A 21,906-nucleotide genomic window follows, 5' to 3' on the forward strand; every position below is an offset into this window, starting at 1 on the left:
TTTGTTTAATATTTTAGGTTTTGTTTGTTGGCCTCCCCTTGCCTTGTTCTGATAATTATTATTTAGTTAGTTAAATCCATCTTTTAATTTTGCAGAATCTAACCCAAGAGCACTATACAAATGACAAAGCCTTAGAGCTTGAAATTGTTGTTCTTGAACTTGTAGATTTGCAGCTCAACACCAAAGCCAGTTCCCTGAATGCTATACGTGAAAAGTACAAACAACATAAGGTAAAAATTTAGTGTTTACTATCTTCACTAATAAAAGTAATATCCTAAATTAGTTTTCAAAGGAATAATTTATCGGATATTTTAATTTTATTAAATTTTAATTATTAAATTAGTCTTTGAATTTCTCCAGGTTATATTGCTTATTAGTACCTGAATGGAACTGCCCAACAAAATATTAAAATTAAACATTGAGGCTAATTTTTGTAATTCGAGTTTACCATTTCTGGCCTTTATTGCAGCATCAACACTATAAAAAAAAGGCCTGTTGCACACTTTTTTCTTGCCACGCTTTTAAAGCGTCCCGAAAAGTGGTCTATGGCCACACTTCTACGAGGGTGGCCACTGATTTGTGATTTGGCCACGCTTTTTTTGCCACGCTTGAAAAACGTGACCACAGAGGGAAATCGGCACGCTTTTACGAGGGTGCCCACTTACTTGAAATTTGGCCACGCTTTTTTACTGCCACGTTTGAAAAGCGTGACGATAGAGGAAAATTGGCACGCTTTTACAGTGGGTGGCCACTGATTAAAAATTTGGCCACCCGTTTTTTTTGCCACGCTTAAAAAGCGTGGCCATAGAGTAAAACCGGCACGCTTGAAAAGCATGGCTAGTTTGTGTTTCAATGGTCACCTTTTTAAAATGTGCCTATATTCTATTTATTTTGGCACCCTACAAAAAAACGTACCGATAGAGTTTCCTCCCCCAAAATTTAGTTTCCCACCCAATTTTTTTTCCACGCTTAACTTTTTTTTCTTAGTTTTCAATTTTAACCCTCTCTCTGTCGAACCCTTTCTCAACCCTCGTTCATCTTCATCGAACCCAGCCATCATCGCCTTCATCGTCATCTGTGTAAGCCAATGACCGTCGCACCCATGCCGTTCGTCTAACCCTCGCACCTGACCCTCTCTCTGTGGAACCCTATTACTGTTTCTCAACCCTCGCCCATCAACGCAACCCTTGTTGGCCTTTGGCATTCTGCCCACACCCTCTGCTGTGGTGCTGCGTGATGTTGTGGAGGAAGAGCGTGATGCCTTTTCTGTTTATTGCAAGAGAGGGAGGAGGGAGCACATGGAAGATCGCTACTCTGCTGCTGATAACCTACGCGGACAACAAAAACTGGTAACAAAATTTTATGTTTTCTTTTTAATTTGTTTCTGGAATGTTTAATTTGTTTGAACATAGATGAATTATTCTAATTTTGTGGATGGGTTTGGTCAATGATTTAGGGTTTTTATTTGTTAATGGGATTCATGACTTATAGGGAAGGACCATAATGAATGTAACCCTAGGTGGAATGGATTTTGAGAAAATCTAATTAGCAAAATTTGTTTGGATATGATGAATGCAGCCATTTTTTGGAATTTTTGATGGGCACGGTGGTGCAAAGGCTGCCAAATTTGTGGCAAATAACTTAGAAAAGAATGTGTTAGATGAAGTGATTCTTACCGAAGAAGATAGCATTAAGGAGGCTGTGAAGCACGGTTATGTCAAGACTGATTCTGCTTTCTTGAAAAGTGATCTGATTATTTGTTTTTGAATTTGATTTTTTATTTTGATTTTCGTGCTTCTTCATTTTTTTCTGATTTTTCTATTCTAAATTATTTTTTGTTCTATTATGATATTTGGATTTAGGTTTTTTCTCTCTCTAAACTTCTAGATATTTGATTTTGTTCTACTGCAGCTGTGGTAGTGCTCCGCTGCTGCTAGGTAGTGCTGAACTGCTAGTGCTTTGCCTGTCCTGTGGTGGCGCTGCTCCTCTTATTCTTCCCATGCTCCTTTCTTCTCAACGCTGCTCTTCTTCTTCTCAAACCTTCTATAATTTATTTATATCTTCTAGGCATGCTTTTGTGATAATGTATTGACTTGTATATTTAACCTCTCAAACCATAAGTTTCAATAATTTTAAAATAGAAGAAAATCTTAGCTATATATGTAAACTGAAATAAAATAATAAGGACCAGGTGAACTAAAAAATTACATGTATATATTCAGGTATGATTTGAGTTGGACTATTGTAATATCTATCAGGATCGGCCACAAGCACGATCAGTTTTTAAAATCTCTGTCCAAATATGGCCAGGAGAGAACTTAGGAAACTGAAGATGGTAAGTTTCTCTAACTATGTTCTTATGTTGTACATGAAACATGTGATAGATGCAAAATAAAGCTTGTAGTGAACAACAAAAGGGAATATCAAATTCCTATGGGCATCATCTGAATGTCAAGCATCATTTCTGTACTCCCTGGTCTTTTAGTTCCTCTTATTGGTGGTTTTTTTAATGGCTAAAAATGAAATAGTTAAGCTTCTTATATTTTTTCCCCTACTCTAGGAGTTTGTTTTAAACATGTCATAAATGTAGAATCATGTAATATTTGCTAAGGTGAAACTTTCAGCACTTTTAACATGACTACTTTGAGCATTGACTTCTCAACTATTATGTAGAACTCTATTCTGTTTGAAACAAATAATTTATTATTAAGTGATCAGTAAGATGCTGGAACCAGTTCAATTTTGTGTTGGCACTTCGTCTCTAGTAGTACCAGGGACAGGTGCGCTGATTTTAGACATCTCAGTTAGTAGTTGAGCTAATTTTTGTATGTGAAGTGTCTAACATCTTACTTAAATCAATGGAATATGTTTTTGTTATATTTTCTCTAATGCAGCTGGATATAGAAGTCAGGGTGAAGTACAGGTCAACAATGCTCGGCCTAACATACTTCAGATGCAGCCCTTACCATATAATATTAGAAAAGGAGAACTTCTGTTATTTGAAATCATGAATTATTTCTTGTTCTCTGTCTTTTCCTTTAAAGATGTATTGTTTCATCTTTATTACATAATTCTAACAATAAAGCACATTCTTTTTATGGGTTGAGTTTTCGGAATGGAGTTTTGATTCTTTTGTGTTCCTATTAAAAAAAGATCTTAAAGTACTTGTTTCTTTCTAACTCCTTAATTGTTTTGTGGCCATTGTTATTGAACAGATTGCAATCTGAACTGATGGCGCTAATGGTAAGAAGCTTATATGCCCACTACATATATATGATCTTTCTCTTGTATTTGGAAAAAGATTACTGATTATTGAAGCTTTGTGTTCATGGGAATTTTAGATGAGCAGAGATTCAGGTATATCTGCTTTTCCTGAGGAAGACAACATATTTTGCTGGAAAAGGACAATAACAGGAAGTAAAGACCTGTGTTTGAAGGAATTGACTACAAGTTGTCACTTTCGTTTCCCAATAATTACTCTTTTAAGGCTCCAAAGTCAAATTTGAAAGCACCTGCTTCCTTCCAAATGTAGATGTTCATGGTAATATATGCTTGGACATTCTTCAGGTAGTAATTATGTGAAGATTCCTGTCCTTTCTTATTTGATCAACACAAAATACAAAGCTTGGGTATGACAGAACAATTCTTTGTGTCCTCAGCAAACATCTGTGTCTTAACTAGTTTAGATTGTGTGCAGAAGATGTGTGTACAAACACAATATTGAATATATTTCTTGTTGGAACAACATTAACATTTACTTTCTTGTAAAGGGCATTTTTTGAAGTGGGAAGATTGTTCTTATATTCTAGACTGGATAAGGGAGACCCAAAGGTGAAGTAAATGGAGCTTCTCTTTCGGGATTCATCATCAATTAGCCACAAATTGGATAGTTTTAGTGATCTCCTAAGTTCTAATGATAAGCTTATTTTGTCCTAATTCAATTATCAGTTGTTAAAGAATTGTAATTTTTTAATTATAATTATAGCATGTAAATAATTCATGTAAATTAATAAAAAATCAATCTTTTTATACCTTCTAATTTTCTCCTTTTTTTAAATTTGACAAAGGAATAGGCCACGCTTTAAAATTGTGGCAAAAGGTTTTATTTGGTGAGCCAAAAGCGTGGCTGTATATGCTCTATCAGCACGCTTTTGAAGCATAGCCAAAACCAACCTAATTGGTACACTTCAAAAGCGTGGTGATATGTACACTTTTTTGGTACGCTTCTCAAGCGTAGCTATAGGTTAATACCTATGGCCATGCTTTTAGGCGTGGCAAGAGATGAAAGCGTGCCAAAAAAACGTGCCGATAGATCCAAAAAAGCGTGACGATAGAGCAACCGGCACGCTGGCGGATGTGACCCTTTCAAAAACGTGCCGGTAGCTCAAAAAGCGTTGCAAAAAGCTATCGGCACACTTTTTGGCACTTTTCGGCACGCTTTAAAAGCATGGCAGAAAGCTTATTTTCTTGTAGTGCAAGAGTCGTCTAGAAAAGCAAAAGCAGGAACTAGGGTAGTACAAATGATCACATTTTTGTCATCTAATTCTCAATGGAACTAAAAAGCTTCTATAAACAAAATTGGGTAAGCAAATCAAGGCAAAAGGAAAAAAGGATTGAAGGGAAAAGAACTAGGGGCATGTTGGACTGGATAGAAATTTCATATTATTAAGCTGCCTCAATCATATGATTACTATTTTTACTATCTTATGTTTTTTCTTTTCTTTTTTTATGACATTTATATTCAGTAAGGTTCATTATATTCCATGATTGTCACAAACTTACAAAAGAAAAAGACCCCAACCCTCTCTGTGTGGATGCTACTTATGTTTCTGTGTGTGTAGTTTGTGAAGTGCATCATTTATGTGTGTGAATTTGTGTGATGAAATAACAATAAGTTGTACCTTACATAATCTTTGATTTGCATTTCCTTTTAACCAATAAGTGTCGTTGACTAGTTAAAACATAAAAGTATTTTCCTATGGTATTTTCCCTGCTTTGGTGTTAGGCAAAAGCTGACAGCAATTTTTTTAAGAAAAAAGGTATGTTAATTTTAGGGTTAATAGTTAAAAACTTAAACCAATCCTTGAAAGATTAAGCGTGTCTCAATTTAGTCTTTAATAGACTAAATATATCAAATTGTTATTTTTGGGAAAATACATTTACAAATCAGATTGAGGACTGTAAAGAGCTCTGTGGCTAATTTGGTTTGTTGATGTTGTGATACATTGTAACACCCTACCACACAGAGTCTTATGCTTAAGTCATAAAATAGAGGTGGCGAGCTATAACAACATCAAAAATAAAATTTAGTACGTATAGTATTACAAAAATGTTTATAACTAGGAGCCTTTGAAGAAAATGGGTAAATCAAAACCGTTGAGTCAAAAGGCACAACACTCTGATCGATAACGTAAACAAACCGTTAGAGATTAAGCTAAAGCGAAGGGATATACAAAAAAGTGCCAAAATACATATATCAAGACTCGGGACTCGGCTTGCGAAGATAACCGGTCCGAGCATACAGTATACATACATATATAATAAGGAAATCCCAAAAGACAACCCAAAAGACGATATACAAATCCTGTTTCTCCAAAATAACCTCTAAGAGGAGGTGATACAAAATACATATACAGTGGAGAACATAGTATCTAAATAGGCATGTAATAACTAAAATAAAATCCCAAGATACAAGGATCTCCGCCAAAAGAAGGTCTCCAGCATGCCTCAGTGAGGAGTCTCACGTCCTGTATCTGAAAACCACAAAAATCCGCATGGGTGAGAACCGGAGGTTCTCATCATGGTAACAATGCCCAAATATCTAACATGTAATGTCCTAGGAAAGCCAAAGGCAATCCTAGAACTTCCAAATTATAATCAAAGCGTATAAACAGAACTAAACCATGACAAAAGTAAATAGGCGACTAGCTTAAGGATCCTCGGTCTAACTATATATATATATATCCCCTTTCCAAATGCTGAAAACCTCCCAACCACCAACAGTGAAATAAATGCAAGCACAAGTATATCAGGCAAGGAAATGTACAAGTAGGAAGCAGATAGAACAATTAAGCAAGTAGCAAGTAATGATACAGTCAATTAGGCAATTCAGACAAATCACATATAATGCATATGATGCATGCCTGTCCTAGTGGCTGATGAGTCTCATCTGTCAGTTATAAAGCCAGCCCGACAAGTCCTTGTAGCTAACCATTGGATTGTGATGCACGGAAAACTTGTCTCATAACAAATTTCCTTCGGCAAGTGTACCGAATTTGTCGTCAAGTAAAAACTCACAATAGAGTGAGGTCGAATCCCACAGGGATTGATTGATCAAGCAACTTTAATTAGAGGAATGTTCTAGTTGAGCTAATCAGAATTTGGGTTGAGAATTGTAGAAAATTAAATGGAGGGAAAGTAAATAACAGAAAAGTAAATGCTAGAAATAAAAAGCTGAATGTAAATGACGGAAAGTAAATTACAGAATCTTAAATGGGAATGGAGAAATATCTCATAAAAGTAAATGACTGAAATTAAAGAGAATGGGTAAGATCAGAAATGGAGAGTTCATTGGGCTCAGGAGATGTTGCATTCTCCGGATCAATTTCATTTTCATCTCTTCCTCAATCAATGCACTTATTGATCTCCTTGGCAATCTTAAGTGATCGAATTACAATTTCTTGTAATTCAATCTCTCAAATCTTGATCAATAGCCAATTCCTTGGTCAATTGCTCATGAGAAGAGATGAAGTATGGTCATTGATTATAACACATGCATTTCCCAAATCAAGTGTTGAGAGGATTATAGTCACATATCCATCCAAACCCAATTTGGTCCAGCATGAGAAAGCATTTCTAGCATGATCTCTTCATTCCTCTTTCAAGGTTCAGAAGAGATCCAAGTATGAATAGCTTCTTTTCCAAGATAACTACCCAATTGGATGAAGATCGAAAGCTTTCAAGTAAAATCAAGAGAAAAGATAGAAGAAGAATAATGAAAACTAGTATTGATCCATCAAATTACAACAGAGCTCCATAACCCAATGAAAGGGGTTTAGTTGTTCAAAGCTCTGGAAAATGAAAACAAAGATGGAGAATACATGATGAAACTAGAAGTGCAGAGAAAGTAAATACAGAGAGTAATTCTATGCCCAGAGGCTCCCTATAATTTCCAACTCTTTAAATAATTCAAAGCTACTCCTATATATACTACTCTTCTACTCTTCTAGTTGGCTCTTCAAGTCTTGGGTCTGGGCCTTTGGATCTTGATTTTGAAGCAGTTATCTTCTTCATTGGACTTGGCTTTACTTGCAGAGAGAAAGTGTGAAGTGGGCAGAGACTTTAGCTCAGGACGTTAGTGGTGTTAACGTTCAGTGAAAATATGGGTTCGAGAACGTTAGTGACATTCAACTTTTTCACTAACGTTCCTCACCCAAGTAAGAGCCACGTTAATCTCAACGTTAGTGGCTCCCCAATAACGTTGAGAAGCCTCCCCTTTTCCTATGTTAGAGTCCACGTTAACTTAGTTAACGTGGCTCTTTTAACGTAGGCTTGCCAACCTTCGAGAACGTTAGTGCACTTAACATTGTCACTAACGTTCGAATGTGCCCCTTAGCTCCCACGTTAGAGTCCACGTTAACTAGGTTAACGTGGCTTCTAACGTGGCTGTGCTAGCCATCTCCAACGTTAGTGACAAAGTAGAATGTCACTAACGTTGGCTCATCATCCCTCTCCTCACGTTAGCTTCCACGTTAACTAAGTTAACGTGGGAGTTAACGTGGCTCATTGTGGCTTGTGTTGGCTCCTTCCAACGTTAGTGACAATGTTTGGTGTCACTAACGTTGTCGACAACCTTTCTTCTTCACGTTAACTTCCACGTTAACTAGGTTAACGTGGGAGTTAACGTGGCTTCTTGGGGATAGTGTATGTTCATCCCAACGTTAGTGACAATGTTTGGTGTCACTAATATTGTTGACCACCTAGTTTCTTCACGTTAGCTTCCACGTTAACTAGGTTAACGTGGGAGTTAACGTGGCTTCTTGTGACTTGGCCAACGTTAGTGGGAAAGTTGAATGACACTAACATTGGCGTCCCCCTTTTCTTCTTAATGTTAGAGGCCATGTTAACTAAGTTAACGTGGCAACTAACGTGGCCACTTATGAGCTTGGTCCAACATTAGTGATAATGTTAAGTGTCACTAACGTTGGCTCCATTTCCTTTCTTCCACGTTAGAGTTCACGTTAGCTTAGTTAACGTGACTCTTAACATGGGCAATGATGGCTTCGAGAGCGTTAGTGGCAATGACTTTTCTCATTAACTTTGCAAGTTACTCCCATTCCACGTTAGTGTTAACGTTAGTGTAACTAACATAGCTACTAATGTGGTTCTTCTTTGCTTCCTTTGTCCTGAAATCAAGCAATAAAGTGCATCAAAGTTCTAGTCCAAGTCATGGGAAATGCAATATCCAATTTGTCATTAAATTCATGCAAAATCCTCATGAAATCATGTAAAGTGCACAATGTATGCTTGAATCAAGATGTAAATGAATATCTACCCAAAACTAGCTTATTTCCTAAGGAAATACATGAAACTACCCTAAAAACAGTAAAAAAAAGGTCAGTGAAACTGGCCAAAATGCCCTGACATCACAACACCAAACTTAAAGCTTGCTTGTCCCTAAGCAAGTACTAGAACAAGAGAATGATGAATGGAATGCCAAGAGAAATGAGTCATTCTTGTGGAAGTCATGTCCTTGGTTTTATGGTGGTTTCATGCATAGCAACTTAGGTTCATTCCTGGCTTTCAGACCTTTATCATGTCCTAGAATACTCACTGTGATTGCATCCCATGAGACCTTTATTCATTGATCCTTTTGTTGTTATTTCAGGGCTTATTTTTGTTCTTAAGCTAAGTGCTCTATAAGGGGGCAACTCTTTAGAATAAGCTTTCAGCCAACACTCCCGAACTAGTTGGTTCAAGGTGCTAGGTGTTGAAGCACCCCTAAGGACTTACTTGCTCAAGTCTCTCCCCCATACATACACACCACAGGCACATAGTTTATTTATTTTCTTTTCTTGAGACCTTGTGTCCAGCACCTCTTTGGATTACTAAATGCTCTGTATTGAGGGTTACTCTTGATAGTGGACTTTCAGCTGATAATCCCGAGTTAGCTAACCCAAGTTACCAAGTGATAAGGCACCCCTAAGAGCTTATTCATCCAAGTAGATCCCTCACACAGGAGCACCACAGACACATGCCTCAAGATTAAAACCATAGGTGCCTAGCCTTATTGCTTACTCTTTTTCTTTTATTTTTCAACCTTTATTGTTCTTTCCCTTTTTCTTATTAGGATCTTCTTATTTAGCTAGTCTCATGAGGTATTTTTCAAGCACAATATTCATGACAGATAGTTGTCCTCCCACCTTCTGGTTGAACCAACTTAGCTAACTTATGATCACACCATAAACTCATGAACTTAATCCATAGTATGAACTCCTCTCTGGTCTTTAAAAACACTCATTCTCTTTTTCATTTGATTCAGAAGGGACAAGCATACAAGTAAGCAAAGTAAGGATGCAGTGACATAAAGACTAGCACACAGAGACCTCTTCAACACAAAAAAAACTTAAAAGATAGAATTTAAAAAGGTTCAGACTAACATTTAACTATTAATCAAGATTGCATTTGGACTTCCAGTTTTCAACATTCTAAGTACATGGAATTAAGTGACAATACAACCTTTAAGGGATGGTTTCTAGTTAACCCCTTTTTTTTGTCATCATCCTGGTCTTTGTTACCTCACTTTCTTGGGTGAAGGTGCACCATTTCCTCATAAGATTCCTGCAAAGTTATTGGAAGTTGCTTGTTCCCAAAGCACTTGATAAATAGTTAGCTTGCATGTATGCTTGTGACTTCTGAACTTAATTTAGTGTGTCAACACCAAACTTAGTTCCTTGCCCAGTACAGAACCTTGCATATATGCAGAGAACCTCATATCTTGTTGTTTAACAAAACAATTATCAACTAAAACCTAACAAAATCTAAGTGGTTTCCCTTGATTGGTTGGAGCTAGCAATGTGTTTTGGGAGTGGGGTGTAATTCTAACTAATGTCTTTGGTGGAACACCAAACTTAGAATCACACTTTCACTCTTAAATTGTTTTGGTGTGGAACACCAAACTTAGCTCCTCGCAATACAGGGGAAACAACTTGTGATCCTTATTGAAATAAAGATGAAAAGGAAACTACCTGAGGTTGGGTTGCCTCCTAACAGAGCGCTCTTTTATCGTCGCTAGCTCGACGGTTCCTCCTTTACTTGAGATGGTAATTTACTCTGGGGTTTTCCCCTATGTTGCCCAAATAATGCTTGAGTCTTTGTCCGTTCACTGTAAAATTCCTCTCTGAACCTTCATCCATGGTTTCGATGTGTCCATATGGCGAAACTTTTGTGACAAGAAAAGGTCTGGACCACCTTGATTTAAGTTTTCCTGGGAATAGTCTCAATTTGGAATTGTAAAGGAGTACTCGCTGTCCTTTTTCAAAACTCCTGGGTGCAAGATGTAGGTCATGTCTTCTCTTTGCTTTCTCTTTATACATCTTGGTATTTTCATAGGCTTGTGACCTGAATTCCTCCATCTCTTGCAGCTGCAAGATCCTCTTTGCACCAGCATCAATGCTGTCAAAATTTAGTATCTTGATAGCCCAGAGAGCTTTGTGTTCCAGCACCAGTGGTAAATGACAAGCTTTCCCATACACTAGTTGATATGGGGACATTCCAAGTGGTGTTTTGAATGCTGTTCTGTATGCCCAAAGAGCATCATCCAGCTTCTTCGACCAATCCTTTCTTGATGCACCCATAGTCTTTTCCAGAATCCTCTTTAGCTCTCTGTTGGATATCACAGTTTGTCCACTTGTTTGCGGATGGTAAGGTGTGGCTACCTTCTGTTTTACCCCATATCGTAGGAGAAGAGCTTCTAGTGGTCTGTTACAAAAATGGCTCCCTCCATCACTGATGAGTGCTCATGGGACTCCAAACCGGCTAAAGATATTCTTCTTGAGGAAGTTCATGACTACCCTGTTATCATTTGTTGGGGTTGCAATAGCCTCTACCCACTTGGAAACATAATCCACTGCTACCAAGATGTACTTGTTTGCGTATGAGGTTGGGAATGGTCCCATGAAATCGATTCCCCACACATCAAACAATTCCAGTTCCACGATGAAATTTTGTGGCATCTCATTTCTTTTGGGTAAGTTTTCAGATCTTTGGCATTCATTGCAGCTCTTTACTGGTTCTTTGGCATCCTTGAAAAGGGTGGGCCAAAAGAATCCGCTTTGTAACACCTTAGATGCAGTTCTATCCCCTCCAAAGTGGCCTCCATAGCATGAGCCGTGGCAATTCCATAGGACCTCTCGTCTTTCTTCTTCCGAAACACATCTTCTAAGGATTCCATCTGAACACTTCTTAAATAGATATGGCTCATCCCAGACAAAGTACTTTGCATCATTCATGAGATTCCTTTTTTGATGTTTATTGATCTCTGGAGGCAATGCCCCAGTTGCCTTGAAGTTGGCAATGTCTGCGAACCATGGTGCTTTGTGAACTATCATCAACTACTCATCAGGGAAGAACTCGTTCACACTTGTATCAGGTATTCCACCTTTATCATGAGGAATCCTGGATAGGTGATCTACTACCTTGTTCTCCACTCCTTTCTTGTCTCTGATTTCAATATTGAATTGCTGCAATAATAAGATTCATCTTATTAGTCTTGGCTTTGATTCTTGCTTGGCAAACAAATATTCAAGTGTTGTGTGATCTGTAAAAACAATCACTTTAGCACCAATGAGGTACGATCTAAACTTGTCAAATGCAAAAACTATTGCTAGCAACTCCTTTTCAGTAGTGGTATAATTTCTTTGAGTATCATTAAGGACTTTGCTCGTATAGTATAACACATGGACTAAGTTATCTTTCCTCTGTCCTAACACTGCCCCAACTGCAAAATCAGATGCGTCACACATTAATTCAAATGGTAAATTCCAATCAGGTGGAGAAATGATAGGAGCAGAGGATAACCTCATTTTCAAATTTTCAAAAGCTAACATGCATGTTTCATCAAAGATAAATGGTGTATCAGATACAAGGAGATTGCTCAAGGGCTTGGCTATCTTTGAAAAATCTTTAATAAACCTTCTGTAAAAACCAGCATGCCCTAAAAAGCACCTAATTACCCTGACATCACTGGGTGGAGGCAGTTTTTCAATAAGTTCTACTTTGGCTCTGTCAACCTCAATGCCTTGGTTAGAAACTTTGTGACCAAGGACTATTCCTCCTGTCACCATAAAGTGACATTTCTCCCAGTTCAAGACCAGATTGGTCTCTTGGCATCTTTTCAATACCAAGGCGAGGTGATGTAGGCAACTAGGAAAGGAATCTCCGAATACCGAGAAATCATCCATAAAAACTTCAATGAATTTTTCTATCATATCTGAAAAGATAGAAAGCATGCATCGTTGGAAAGTCGCAGGTGCATTACATAGCCCAAATGGCATGCGCCTGTAGGCAAACACTCCATATGGGCAAGTGAATGAGGTTTTCTCTTGATCTCTGGGATCAACCACTATTTGGTTATATCCTGAATAACCGTCGAGAAAACAATAATAAGTGTGCCCTGCGAGTCTTTCCAACATCTGATCCATGAATGGAAGGGGGAAATGATCTTTTCGTGTAGCCTCATTGAGCTTCCTGTAGTCTATGCACATCCGCCATCCTGTGACTGTCCTTGTAGGAATTAGTTCGTTCTTCTCATTGGGAACCACGGTAATTCCTCCCTTTTTTGGGACAACATGCACGGGGCTAACCCAAGGGCTGTCTGAGATCGGGTAAATTACCCCTTCCTACCATAACTTCATAACTTCTTTCTGTACCACTTCCTTCATGATTGGGTTTAACCTCCTTTGGGATTGAATGGATGGTTTGGCATCATCTTCCAGCAGTATCTTGTGCATACATATGGCCGAACTTATCCCCTTCAAGTCAGCAAGAGTCCAACCAATGGCATTTTTGAGGTTTCGCAGTACTTTGAGCAGTTCATCCTCTTGATCTTGGCTGAGGCATGAGCTTATAATTACTGAGTAATTTTCATCTTCTCCTAAGTATGCATATTTGAGAGAGGGTGGCAATGCTTTGAGTTCAAGTTTGGGTGCTTCTGACTTTTCGTTCTCTTCCTTTGGTGCACCTTGTATTTGACTCTCTGCTGTTGCAACCTCTTCACTAAACGTAGACTCCTCCTCTATTATACCTTCAGGTTCTTCTTCTTCAAAACTTTCCTGCACTACGTCTTCAAGTGAGTCCAACCTCATACACTCTCCCATTTGCTCTGGTGGGTAACTCATGGCCTTGAACACATTGATCGTCATCTTTTCATTGTGTAATCTCAGGGTGAGATCTCCTTTTTGTACATCAATGACAGCTCCAGCAGTGGCCAAGAATGGCCTTCCCAGGATGATGGAAGCCGTGGCTTCCTCCTGCATGTCAAGCACTACAAAGTCTGCTGGGAAGATAAAATCTCCCACTTTCACCAGTAAATCTTCTACGACGCCATGCGGGAACTTAAACGATCGGTCTGCCAATTGTAAGGCCATCTTTGTTGGTTTAGCTTCCTTAATCTTCATCTTACTCATCATAGCTACCGACATCAAATTGATGCTGGCTCCTAAGTCACAAAGAGTCTTTTTCACTCTGATTTCCCCTAGAATACAAGGGATCTGAAAACTCTCGGGATCCTTCAATTTCTGGGGTAGTTTGTGCTGAATGATAGCACTACATTCTTCGGTTAGTATCACAGTCTCGTTTTTCTTCCAGCTTCTCTTCTTAGTCATGAGCTCCTTCAAGAACTTGGCGTAGAGTGGCATTTGTTCTATTGCTTCAGCAAAGAGTATGTTGATTTGCAGTTTCTTGAAGATTTCCAAAAATCTCGAAAACTGATTGTCATCCCCTTTCTTCTTTAATTGCTGAGGGTATGGGACTCTTGGGGCGTCTGGCTTCAACACTCCTTCCCCTTTTTGTGAACTCAAAATGGGAACTCGAGCTTCGTCCTGCTCTTCTTCCTCTTTATTTGAGTCCTCTTCTTGTGATTTCTGGGGGATTTCCTTCAGTTCCTTCCCACTCCTAAGGGTGATAGCCTGACACTCCTCCCTTTGTGTTGAGCTAGTATTGCTGCGAAGGTTGTGGCTGGAAATTTGCTTGAATAAGTATCCAATTTGTGTCTCAAGTTTCTTGATGGCAGCATCCTGATTCTGCATATTGAACATCACCTCTTCTCGGAATGCTTTACTATCTTGAATCTCTTTGCCTATGCCTTCAAGTAGATTCTCAATCTTTGAGATTCTGTCATCCAATGATTGTAGATCGTGATTAGAGGTGGAAGGATGAGGTAAGTTATTTTGGTTTTAATGTGGATGTAGAGAGGTGTTGTTATTGGGGTGTTGATATGGTCTAGATGTGAAATATTGGTGGCTTGCATTGTTGGGATTTGGGTGTCTTTGATCAAGGCTTTGGTCTTGTAGATTTCCCCACCCAAAGTTTGGGTGATTCCTCCATCCAGGGTTGTAGGTCTTGGAGTATGGATCATGGTTTTGCCTAGGTGAATTCCCAATGTAGTTGGCTTGCTCCTGACTACCCTCTACTTCTTCATTCACTCCTTCTTGGGTTGTTGATGAAGTGAAGATTGCTGCTACTTGGTTCCTCTCCATCTTCTTGGTGAGGTCAGCCAGCTGCTGGGTAATGAGCTTGTTCTGAGCCAGCAGAGCATCTACATTGTTTAGCTCCATCACTCCTCTAGTGTTCCCTCTTTCGGAAGCATAGAAGTAGTCATTCTCTGCTACAGTTTCAATGACATCTATGGCTTCTTCAATGGTCTTCTTCTTGTTCAAAGATCCTCCGGATGAATGGTCTACTGCCTTCTTTGATTCATATGACAGGCCTTCATAGAAAATGTACAGCTACACCCATTCATTGAACATATATGGTGGACACCCCCTTGTTAGGTCTTTAAATCTCTCCCATGCTTCATATAGAGTCTCACCATCTTGTTGCCTGAAAGTTTGGACCTCAGCTCTCAGCCTATTGATTCGTTGAGGGGGGTAAAATCTTGCTAAGAATTTGTTCACCACATCTTCCCAAGTTGTCAAGCTCTCCTTCGGGAAAGACTCCAGCCACTTGGCTGCCTTATCCTTGAGTGAGAATGGAAATAAGAGCAGTTTATAGGCGTTAGGATGAACACCATTAGACTTCACTGTGTCACATATTCTCAGGAAGGTGGTTAGATGTTGATTGGGGTCCTCTTGGACACTTCCTCCGAACGAACAGTTGTTCTGAACAAGGGTGATGAGCTGTGGCTTCAGTTCAAAATTGTTGGCATGGATGGTTGGCTTTTGAATGCTACTTCCATAGTTTCCTGGGTTTGGATTGATGTAAGAGCCTAGAACTCTTCTATCCTCCCCAGCATGATTTGCTCGACCTCTTCTGCCATGGTTGTGAGTCTCTTCTTCCTGATGGTTTTCCATGTTTTCTTCCATGTTTGATTCAAAGTATTCCTCAAAGTGTTCCTCCTCTTCTTCAGCACCAACTACACGTTTTTCTCTTGCCTCCCTCCTTAGTCTAAGGAAGGTTCTCTCAGGTTCAGAATCAAAGGAAGTTGAAGCCCCGCTTCTTCTCCCTGTCATACAACCAACAAGTACAAGCAAAGAGAATAGGTGCAGAAAGTATATCTGTCAGAATTACTGTTAGTGTGAGTGATGCAATTTATCAAATAGTTAGTGGGTTAGTGAAATGAATGGTAAATAACAAAGAAAAAGTAGGGGGAAGGGAAGAAATTAACTAAAACAGAAAGTAAATGACTCAAACAGAAAATTAAATCAAACAAAAAATAAAATGCTCAATCTAGTGATCCTCCAATTTAACCATTGTTGATGCACAATCAATCCCCGGCAACGGCGCCATAAACATGATGCACGGAAAACTTGTCTCATAACAAATTTCCTTCGGCAAGGGTACCGAATTTGTCGTCAAGTAAAAACTCACAATAGAGTGAGGTCGAATCCCACAGGGATTGATTGATCAAGCAACTTTAATTAGAGGAATGTTCTAGTTGAGCTAATCAGAATTTGGGTTGAGAATTGCAGAAAATTAAATGGCGGGAAAGTAAATAACAGAAAAGTAAATGCTAGAAATAAAAAGCTGAATGTAAATGACGGAAAGTAAATTGCAGAATCTTAAATGGGAATGGGAAAATTGCTCATAAAAGTAAATGACTGAAATTAAAGAGAATGGGTAAGATCAGGAATGAGGAGTTCATTAGGCCCAGGAGATGTTGCATTCTCCGGATCAATTTCATTTTCATCTCTTCCTCAATCAATGCACTCATTGATCTCCTTGGCAATCTTAAGTGATCGAATTACAATTTCTTGTAATTCAATCTCTCAAATCTTGATCAATAACCAATTCCTTGGTCAATTGCTCATGAGAAGAGATGAAGTATGGTCACGGATTATACCACATGCATTTCCCAAATCAAGTGTTGAGAGGATTATAGTCACATATCCATCCAAACCCAATTTGGTCCAGCATGAGAAAGTATTTCTAGCATGATCTCTTCATTCCTCTTTCAAGGTTCAGAAGAGATCCAAGTATGAATAGCTTCTTTTCCAAGATAACTACCCAATTGGATGAAGATCGAAAGCTTTCAAGTAAAATCAAGAGAAAAGATAGAAGAAGAATAATGAAAACTAGTATTGATCCATCAAATTACAACAGAGCTCCCTAACCCAATGAAAGGGGTTTAGTTGTTCATAGCTCTGGAAAATGAAAACAAAGATGGAGAATACATGATGAAACTAGAAGTGCAGAGAAAGTAAATACAGAGAGTAATTCTATGCCCAGAGGCTCCCTATAATTTCCAACTCTTTAAATAATTCAAAGCTACTCCTATATATACTACTCTTCTACTCTTCTAGTTGGCTCTTCAAGTCTTGGGTCTGGGCCTTTGGATCTTGAGTTTGAAGTAGTTATCTTCTTCATTGGGCTTGGTGATGAGCGGATAATTTATACGCTTTTTGGCATTGTTTTTAGTATGTTTTTAGTAGGATCTAGTCACTTTTAGGGATGTTTTCATTAGTTTTTATGTTAAATTCACATTTATGGACTTTACTATGAGTTTGTGTGTTTTTCTGGGATTTCAGGTATTTTCTGGCTGAAATTGAGGGACTTGAGTAGAAATCAGATTCAGAGGTTGAAAAAGGACTGCTGATGCTGTTGGATTCTGACCTCCCTGCACTCAAAGTGGATTTTCTGGAGCTACAGAACTCGAAATGGCGCGCTTCCAATTGCGTTGGAAAGTCGACATCCAGGGCTTTCCAGCAATATATAATAGTCTATACTTTGGCCAATAATTGATGACGTAAACTGGCGTTCAACGCCAGCCTTCTGCCCAAATCTGGCGTCCAGCGCCAGAAAAGGATCCAAAACTAGAGTTGAACGCCCAAACTGGCACAAAAACTGGCGTTCAACTCCACAAATGGCCTCTGCACGTGCAACACTTAAGCTCAGCCCAAACACACACCAAGTGGGCCCCGGAAGTGGATTTATGCATCAAATACTTACTCATGTAAACCCTAGTGACTAGTTTATTATAAATAGGACCTCTTACTATTGTATTAGACATCTTTTGATCATCTTAGGATCTTAGGATCTTAGGATCATCTTTGAACGCCTGGTTCTTAGATCAGAGGGGCTGGCCATCTCGGCCATGCCTGGACCTTCACTTATGTATTTTCATACGGTAGAGTTTCTACACTCCATAGATTAAGGTGTGGAGCTCTGCTGTTCCTCAAAGATTAATGCAAAGTACTACTGTTTTCTATTCAATTCTTCTTATTTCGCTTCTAAGATATCCATTCGCACCCAAGAACGTGATGAAGGTGATGATTATGTGTGACGCTCATCACCATCTCCCCTATGAACGCGTGCCTGACAAACACTTCTGTTCTACATGAATTAAGCTAGAATGAGTATCTCTTAGATCTCCTAACCAGAATCTTCGTGGGGTAAGCTAGAATGATGGCGGCATTCAAGAGAATCCGGAAAGTCTAAACCTTGTCCGTGGTATTCCGAGTAGGATTCAATGATTGAATGACTGTGACGAGCTCCTAACTCGCGATTGCAGGGCGTTAGTGACAGACGCAAAAGGATAGTAAATCCTATTCCAGCATGATCGAGAACCGACAGATGAATAGCCGTGCCGTGACAGGGTGCGTGAGCATATTATTCACTGAGAGGATAAGATGAAGCCATTGACAAGGGTGATGCCTCCAGACGATTAGCCGTGCCGTGACAGGGCATTGGATCATTTTCCCGAGAGATGACCGAAAGTAGCCATTGACAGTGGTGATGTATCACATAAAGCCAGCCATGGAAAGGAGTAAGACTGATTGGATGAAGATAGCAGGAAAGCAGAGGTTCAGAGGAACGAAAAGCATCTCCATTCTCTTATCTGAAATTCCTACCAAGGATTTACATAAGTATTTCTATCCCTATCTTATTATATTAAATTCGAAAACACCATTATCACTTTATATCTTCCTGACTGAGATTTACAAGGTGACTATAGCTTGCTTCATACCAACAATCTCCGTGGGATTCGACCCTTACTCACGTAAGGTATTACTTGGACGACCCAGTGCACTTGCTGGTTAGTTGTATCGAAGTTGTGACAATTATGAATTAAGATCAGAGCACTAAGCTCTGGAGCCATTACCAGGATTTGTTCGAGCCTGGAGATCACAATTTCGTGCACCACTTGGCTTTACTTGCAGAGAGAAAGTGTGAAGTGGGCAGAGACTTTAGCTCAGGACGTTAGTGGTGTTAACGTTCAGTGAAAATATGGGTTCAAGAACGTTAGTGACATTCAACTTTTTCACTAACGTTCCTCACACAAGTAAGAGCCACGTTAACCTCAACGTTAGTGGCACAAACGTTGCCACTAACGTTGCCTCTTTGTCCTTCGCGCACATTATTGGGACACAACTTTCCCAATAACGTTGAGAAGCCTCCCCTTTTCCTACGTTAGAGTCCACGTTAACTTAGTTAACGTGGCTCTTTTAACGTAGGCTTGCCAACCTTCGAGAACGTTAGTGACACTTAACATTGTCACTAACGTTCGAATGTGCCCCTTAGCTCCCACGTTAGAGTCCACGTTAACTAGGTTAACGTGGCTTCTAACGTGGCTGTGCTAGCCATCTCCAACGTTAGTGACAAAGTTGAATGTCACTAACGTTGGCTCATCATCCCTCTCCTCACGTTAGCTTCCACGTTAACTAAGTTAACGTGGGAGTTAACGTGGCTCATTGTGGCTTGTGTTGGCTCCTTCCAACGTTAGTGACAATGTTTGGTGTCACTAACGTTGTCGATAACCTTTCTTCTTCACATTAACTTCCACGTTAACTAGGTTAACGCGGGAGTTAACATGGCTTCTTGGGGATATTGTGTGTTCATCCCAACGTTAGTGACAATGTTTGGTGTCACTAACGTTGTCGACCACCTAGTTTCTTCACGTTAGCTTCCACGTTAACTAGGTTAACGTGGGAGTTAATGTGGCTTCTTGTGACTTGGCCAACGTTAGTGGGAAAGTTGAATGACACTAACGTTGGCGTCCCCCTTTTCTTCTTAACGTTAGAGGCCATGTTAACTAAGTTAACGTGGCAACTAACGTGGCCACTTATGAGCTTGGTCCAACGTTAGTGATAATGTTAAGTGTCACTAACGTTGGCTCTATTTCCTTTCTTCCACGTTAGAGTTCACGTTAGCTTAGTTAACGTGACTCTTAACGTGGGCAATTATGGCTTCGAGAGCATTATTGGCAATGACTTTTCTCATTAACTTTGCAAGTTACTCCCATTCCACGTTAGTGTTAACGTTATTGTAACTAACGTAGCTACTAATGTGGTTCTTCTTTGCTTCCTTTGTCTTGAAATCAAGCAATAAAGTGTATCAAAGTTCTAGTCCAAGTCATGGGAAATGCAACATCCAATTTGTCATTTAATTCATGCAAAATCCTCATGAAATCATGTAAAGTGCACAATGTATGCTTGAATCAAGATGTAAATGAATATCTACCCAAAACTAGCTTATTTCCTAAGGAAATGCATGAAACTACCCTAAAAACAGTAAAGAAAAGGTCAGTGAAACTGGCCAAAATGCCCTGGCATCAGACTGTCCCTCTGTCGCGCATCGTCAACTCGAGTTATCCACAAACATAATCATAATTTATATCCAACACCCTCACTGGTGTATATTCACAGGGGCGAGCTCATCCGGAACTTTCACAGTGTCCGGCCACACTTGCGACATAGGATCAGCAGAGTATCGAGTCTCCACCTGGAGCACGTGGTGGCTAGCCACTGCTTTCACCCAGGGAAACTCGTATCTCAGATAGATGAAGTGTAACATTCATAATAATAATCAATTCAGCATATATGCAATAATCACAGCCATACATTAGTATACATCTCAGCCATTCCGGCCTACCAATCATAATTCCATACTCAGCCCTTTCGGCTCAAAAGATATTCAGCACTCCACCATCCATCCCAACTGCTCACATCATCATTATACATTATACTCATCATTACATCCCTTTTCTTCCCCCACAAGTTACCCATTTACTAGCCTTCTCTCAAACACTAGGCATTTAACATCAAATTAAGACTTAAGGGATGAAATTGGGGGTTTATAAGTGTGAAATAACATTCCGGAAGGTTACGAGCTTGTTGGGAATGTGAAGAGCTTGAAAACAAAGTTTTAGAAAAGAATTGGGTCACGTGCGGACGCACAGGGGTGTGCGTGCGCATGCCCAGAAATATTTTTTAAACGTGTCCGATGCACAAGTCCGTGCGCACGCACAGAAAGAAAAATTTTTAGGGTAGGGGCACGTGCACAATGCATGCTAGTGCTGCCACCAGTGTGTCATTCCCAACGCGTGGTTGCGCACAGGCTTGTGCGTACGCACAGCTCACAATCTTTCGTTGGTTTCGCGTGCACACAGGGCGTGCTGGCGCTGCCAGCAGCAGCCCTGTCTTTGCGTGTGCGTGCACACAGGAACCAAATTCTCGCCGAGTGTGCGTCCGCACAGGTTTGTGCGTCCACACACATACCAGAAATCACAAATTCTGCAGAAGTTGCAGAATTCAAATTTTTTGGCTCGAACTTCCCACAATCATATCTCCTTCCACAAAATTCAGATTTCAAACAAATTTAAACCATTTTAAAGCTTATGAAATTGCCTTTTATTTGATATAAAAGTCATTAAGTTTCGAAAACAATAACTCAAGATATGATCTATGGAAGTTCACCAAATTTTTATTTTTACCAAAACTCATAAACTCCCAATTTCAAAACATACACTTACCAACTCATTCAAAAACCAGCCAAACTCAATGTTTCAATACCAAATGCTTACATCCGCTCATTCAATCATCAACCCACCAAATCCGCCATATTTAACCAAATTTTGAGGTGACAATTCCCACATCAAAATCAACAATTCACACATAACAAATTCACATTTCAACTCATGCTCCTCAACAAGAGCCTCAATGCTATCACCAACTCTACATATCGAACCATATCACACCCAATTTTCACAAATAGTACCAACATTTATCATCATTTCGCAATTTACTATATTCACATACAACAACAAGATTCATATCAAACCATCCACATCATTAATGATTCATCTCCTATCCTAGGGTCTCTAGCCTACGTTTTCACACCACATTAAATTTTAGATACAGGAAACCGAAACTATACCTTGGCCGATTCCCGTTCCACCCGGAACACTCTCAA

General features: G+C 39.4%; 1 non-coding gene across 1 annotated transcript; it reads left to right on the forward strand.

Moving 5' to 3' along the window:
* Positions 1–15,021: 15,021 nt before the first annotated feature.
* LOC148553621 (small nucleolar RNA R71) lies at positions 15,022–15,128 on the forward strand. The gene has a single exon (XR_015893654.1). It is a non-coding gene; the product is annotated as a small nucleolar RNA R71 (small nucleolar RNA).
* The last annotated feature ends 6,778 nt before the right edge of the window (positions 15,129–21,906 follow it).

The sequence above is a fragment of the Arachis ipaensis genome, chromosome B7, assembly GCF_059453495.1.
Source record: "Arachis ipaensis isolate K30076 ecotype BB chromosome B7, ASM5945349v1, whole genome shotgun sequence".
Taxonomy (NCBI): domain Eukaryota; kingdom Viridiplantae; phylum Streptophyta; class Magnoliopsida; order Fabales; family Fabaceae; genus Arachis; species Arachis ipaensis.